A 6,143-nucleotide genomic window follows, 5' to 3' on the forward strand; every position below is an offset into this window, starting at 1 on the left:
TAATCTTCCTCACCAAAACAAACAAACAAACAAAAACCAACAACCCTGATAATTAAAGTTGACCCTTAGTATAGGGATTATCAACAAGCAAAAAGAATATAAATGGAGAAGCAATAAGCTTTTGAACTCAAACTTAGCTTCCTTCCACAACTTTATGACACAATAATTGAACTGAACTGCTAACATTAAATTTCATCATCCATCTCCCCAGAATAAGACCTTACAGGAGGATGCTAATATTATCCTGGTTAAGAGCAAATTCTCCTAAGAAAATATCACAAAAATATTTCAGAGAATACACCAGACAAAGATCATCTTCTCTTCTCAAACAAGAATATGTTAATAGAAAACCCCAGCATAGCAATATGTGAAAAGAATTCACATATAGAATTAAACTATAAAGGTAAGTAATTAAACTTAGTTAAGAGGAAAAGATGTTACTGAAAGGAAAGAGATATCAGTCTTTATATTCTTTTTCCTATAATTATGAATTTTAAATAAACACAACTCCATTTGGGATCGAGGGAGAGTGATACATCTATAGCGATGTGCATCTACAGCTGTACTTATAGCTGGATCTCCCTCCCTCTCTCTATATGTGTCTAAAAAGTTAAGGAAAGAATGTAAGAAAACAAAAATAATAACATAAAGTAATTAACATCACAAATGTTATCCAAGCAGAGTACTATAGAAAATGTAAAAAATAATAATGAAGTAAATCTTGAGAAATTTTAAACAAGGGACAAAGAGGAGCTAAATTCACTTAAAGAGAGTAGTTATAAGATTTAGACAAAGCATGTTAAATATTTGGAGTAAATAGGGAGCAGATTGAAAGTTGTAGTAATACAACCCCTTCTTAAGCTGAAGAAAGGCTGGAATCTAGATGTCACAGAGACTTGCAATTTTTAGGGAAGATAAGTTGACATGTGGAAGAACAATTTTTTTCTTTTTCCTTTTGGTTTGTTTTTGTTTTCTTGGTTATTTCGAAAGTAAAGAATCCAGCAAACACTAAAGCCAAAAACAATTAACAGTAATTAAACTTATCTACAAAGAGGAGAGAATTAGGCTGTTTACGGAACTATTGTCCATAACATTGAATCCCAGCAGACAAATGAACAATAATTATAAAGTTTTACAGTAAACTAAATGGGCCTACAATTTGTCTAATTATCCAATTTGTCTTTTACTTATCAAGACAATTTGAAAGCCATTCTCAGATATACAAGGGCTGAAATGCCAGCTGTAATTTTTTTCCCTAAAACAGTTATTTAAAATATACTCTAGGCAGCAAATTGAGTTCCACAGAGAAAGTGCCAGAAGTGAGAGTTGGACAATCACAGGGCAAAAAATAAATGGATAGAGAGATACTGAGTAAAGAGATACTAAGTAACCAAGAGGCAAATGTGAAAACAGGCCGTCTGGAAGACCCGGTCTGCTAAAGAAAAGTAAACTCTGAATACGTAAAAATGGCTAAGGAAGTCACGAAAAAGGAAGTGAAAGTCTGCATTCCTCCTAAAAGGGAAACAAAAGAGAATTACCAGGACCCCAGTGCACCCAATAAGCATTCTCAAACCATTTTCTTGTTTTGTTCTGAACTTCACCTCCAAGTCAAAGGAAAGCATCTGAGTCCAGCCAATGGCTGTGTTTCAAAGAAACCGGGAGATGGGGAAATATTGCTCCAGACAACAAGTAGCCTTATTGCAAAAAGAGGCTACTAAAACAAAGGAAAAATGTGAAAAGGATGTTACTGCATACCATACTAGAGGAAAATCTGATGTGAAAGTAAAAGAAATTGCCAAGGCTGAAAAATACAAGGGAAAAAAATAGGGGAAGCTGTGATAGATGAGGAAAATAGTAGGAAGAAGGAGATCAAGATAATGACACAAACTCAGTTGGTTCCAATGCATTTTTTTCCCCTGTCTATAAGGAATTTAACGCCCTCCTCTTAAAGTAAAATGAATCACTGAAATGCAAAGCTGTATAAGATATATACATTTAACATATTACTGAATATGTCTTTAAATAGCTTTGGCCTGGCGGTATGTTAAATAGCCACTTGCCTTGCTTGGGAGAGTATGAGGGTGTGAAATTGTGCAGACATTTAAAACATTTCCTGTTGGTGAACGGTGAAGAGCACAAATTAATCATATCTGAAGACTATTTTTTTTCACGTTTAGTTGTGTTTGAAGCAACTTATACAGTTACAGCCACTACTTCACCAAATATCTCCAGTGAATGTGTCAGGGCAGCGTCAGAAATATTAATGCATAAAGTAGAAGTTCATCCGACATCTTGGAGGAAAATGAGTTACTTCTCTCCCAGTGCAGTCTAAGTGCATATCATCAATTCTGGAAACCACACTATTTGCCTTACAGATCTAAAGAACTCATATTTCTTGAAAGATTTACAGTGTTATTTACTTAAAAGATTCATTTAAATTCTAGCCACTGTAGAGCCTGTGCTATTTGGATGGAGAAATAAAAATAAATATTACTTTTTTTTCCTTCTGAAAGATTAAATATGCTCTTTCATTAAATGAATTCTTCCAAAATTCATGCAAATTGAAATGTGGAAAATGTGTCAAACTCTGATACAAAAATACGCAGCTTGCATAACTAGGAATTATACAGCCTCCCACTGATTTCTCACCCTGTTGCCCAATTAACCTTATTTCCACCCAGTTCTAGCTTTTGCTCATCATCCCAAACTCCTATTTTAATCTTATCAGGAGGCGACTTTGGTTTACTAGGAAAGAAAACAGGTAATTTGACACCATGTAGATGTTCCTTTTAATAGCATTTCTTTTTCATAAAAGTTTTGTGAACCTGAGAATGTTATTTACTACAAGCTTGAGTTTCCTCACTCTTTTTCTCATACCTAACTCTTTAGATTGCACCGTGTAATTATTAAAGGCACAGCCTCTGGGATTAGTTCACCACCAACAGCTGCGTAAATTTAGAGAGTTAAATTCTCTGAGCCTCAGAGCAAAAATCTGGAAACAGAAAATAAAGATAGTCTTTATTGCATGTGATTTTTCTGTAGATTAAATGAAATGCTGCATTAAATGCTCTTAACTGAGTTCCTGGTACCCTTGAATGGTCTATAAACATTAGTTATTATTGTAAGATTTCCGTGTTCAATAAATGAAATGATTTTAATTTAATTCCCCACTTTTCTCTCATTTATCCCAGAACATGAGGCAGAGATTAGTCCCATTACAGTTTTCCATGTTAACTTCATTTTATTTCAATCCTTTCACTTATTCCACATTCCAGAATCTTGTGCTTCTCATTCACATTACATCTCTAGTGCCCAGTAAAACGCTCACATGTGGTAGGCACTAAACACGTAGGAATTGTAATTGTTCCATTATCCTATTTGGCACTTTTGAGTAGCGCTGCTTACATACGTCGGCTGTTATTACTCTGGTATTTCTGTTTGTAACTTTCTTGAGGTTTGATATTATCTTCAAAATTTGTTAATACACCACCATCTCTAGAGAACACTACAAAACAGGTGATAAATACATTTGATGACTAACTGGTTAGCAAATAAATATTTAGTTTTAATAATTCCTAGGAGTAGTTGAAAAAATCCTATTTGCTTTTTTATAAGCATTTTGGAATTTTACTTTTCAAATAATTAAATTTATTTCCTGGGAGCCATTTCACATATCAAAAGGCTGAAAGAAAAAGATTACTCATCTAAAATTAAAATGTAGTAATTTGTTAGGTTAATAAGTTATTTAAGATAGAAGTTTTTGAGTAATGGGATAGTTATTTAAGGAAAAGTACAAGCATGAGAAATTCTATTTAGGATCTTGTTGGGTGATTGGATCCAGATACAATCTTTGCCTGTACACAGATGAAGGCTAAGAAATTAGGTAACTTGTTATCCAAGAGGATGCACTGATGGTGATTTATAGCTTTTATCTCTCATTATTCCCCGTGAAAATGCTTTTTGTTAAAATTCTCTTCTTATTCCCTTCATTTTTCTACTTCACTAGCCTTGCTTGTGACTGCATACATCCTCACACCGAGTCAGATGGGAAGAACCAACAATTTATGCTGTGCAGAAAAGACCTCTAGAAAAAAGTGATCAACAGGAAATAACACAATAATTTGCCTTTGAATTCTCAAAGTAAAATCTATTTATCTTCTCCATGTGGAACGGCCTACTCTCAGCATCTTTGCATTCAGCTGTGTTGAGTTGGGGAGGAGAAAACTAGCAGGAAAATTTGTGAGCATATCCTTTTTCATTAAAATGACACATCTTAGGAAAATGTTCCCAAGTTCTGCGCAATTAATTAGACTTCCTAGGATTTTGAGTAGGAAATTTTGACTCCTATATATTAACTTTAAGAAGTTATGTTTTCTGCAATAACTGGATGGAAATATCATTAAAATTTCAAAACATACTATTTAAATCAAGTACTTTCTTAAAAATGTAAATATATTTCCTGAAAACTGACATATCTTCGAAAGCCTGTAGTAGAGATGCTCTCCATAGGTTATTTCCAATTCATAACTACTTTTCTTTAAAGCTCAGCTTATAGATTTTTGTTTCCATAAAAGGAATGTGACATATAACATAGATTGTTATAAAACAAAGATATATAAGAACACTCTGAGGGAGATAGCCACAGGGCTTGCTGGGAGAAAGAGAGCCAAACGTGGAGCTTGGAATGATGGAAAGAAGAAAGAAAACTGACCAAAAGCCAGCTAGGCCATTGCAGAATGCAGGGAAAACATGGCTAGATCTTAATGTAATTCAGTACAAATAGGAAAGAGAAGTTGATGATTATAGAATGGAGATGTTTGGAAGGAGAGGCTATAATATTTAGTCACCCTCAGTACCGAGTAGGGTGGAAGAAGAGGCCCAACTCCACTGAGTCACCCACCGAATGCATTGTGATGATGTCAGTCTGAGGAAGGGACAGCCATTGCCATGACCTACCCAAGATGCCAGGGGCCAAGGCAACAGGGGGAAACCAGGCAGAATCTGGGATCCTTAGAGTCAGGGATCAGGGAGCTGGGAACCTGCCAGAGGAGGCAGGGAGGTGGGAGGTGGCAGGAGGCAGGCCCTTGCAGCTCAGGCTCCAAACCCCAGGCACGTAGTCCACTATCTCATTGGGCTTCACTTATGCTACAGACTCAAAGAGAAAAGGTTAACAATTATGTTCAAGAACAACATTTCGAGATGGCAACTGCAGAGCATTAAATCCCAAGTGTGGAGGCCCCTCTGAGTTGGGGCCCTGTGCACCTGCACTGGGAATGTTGACCTAAAGCCCTAGGGCTGAGCAGTGTTCTAGGCACAGGGGATACAGTACTGATCAAAATGAAGACAAGAAAACCTCGCTAACACAAAGTTCATATTTTAGTCATGGGGCAGACCTCAAACAAAAACCAATACACTGTATAATAAGTTAGAAGATGAAATGTTCCATGAGGAAAAACAAATCAAGGAAGAAAGGATGTGGAGTGACGGGCGTAGCAATTGTAAATACATTGGTCAAGGAGATGGTCTCACTGAGCGGTTGACAATTGTGCAAAATTTGAAGGCTGTGGGGGAGGTGAGACTGGCTATTCTGAAGAAGAATGGTCCAGGTAGAGGGAAGAACAAGTCCACAGCTAGAGCATGCATGAGCTGTTTGAGGAAAACAAAGAGGCTAGTGTGTTGGAGGAGAATGGATAAGGTGCAAAGTAGGAAGACAGTAATTGAAGATGAGACTCAAATTTAAAAAGTCCAAACTGTAGAGACCTGTAGACCATCGAAAGGACTTTACCTTTTACTTTGAATGAACAAGAGAGTGACTGGAGAGATTTTACAAGAATGAAATGATTTCTCTACCTTGTCAAGAAACCTCTCTGCTGCTTTATTGAGAACAGACTGTAGTGGTCCAAGAGTAAAAGCAGAAAGGCAGAAGTTCTCGCAATGATACAATCAGGAAGGTGACTGCTGGTGCTCCAGCCGTTATGCTCACATCCCAGGAAGCAATAATTAAGAAGTGGGAGAAGGTCGTGTCCATTTAACTTTTGAGCGAATTTTATCATAAGACAGTAGCATAAGAAGAGGCGGAGTAAGAAATCAGGATGAGACGATTAGAAGTAATGAAACCTTTCACCAACCTTGGAGATGCAAAA

The 6,143-nt window shown here is 36.4% G+C and overlaps 1 long non-coding RNA gene across 1 annotated transcript; it reads left to right on the forward strand.

The window, feature by feature from the left end:
- The first annotated feature begins 209 nt into the window (after positions 1–209).
- LOC139078622 (uncharacterized) lies at positions 210–4,167 on the forward strand. The gene is made up of 2 exons (XR_011531642.1): positions 210–403; positions 4,007–4,167. It is a non-coding gene; the product is annotated as an uncharacterized lncRNA (long non-coding RNA).
- Positions 4,168–6,143: the final 1,976 nt, after the last annotated feature.

The sequence above is a fragment of the Equus przewalskii genome, chromosome 22, assembly GCF_037783145.1.
Source record: "Equus przewalskii isolate Varuska chromosome 22, EquPr2, whole genome shotgun sequence".
NCBI classification, from domain to species: Eukaryota; Metazoa; Chordata; class Mammalia; order Perissodactyla; family Equidae; genus Equus; species Equus przewalskii.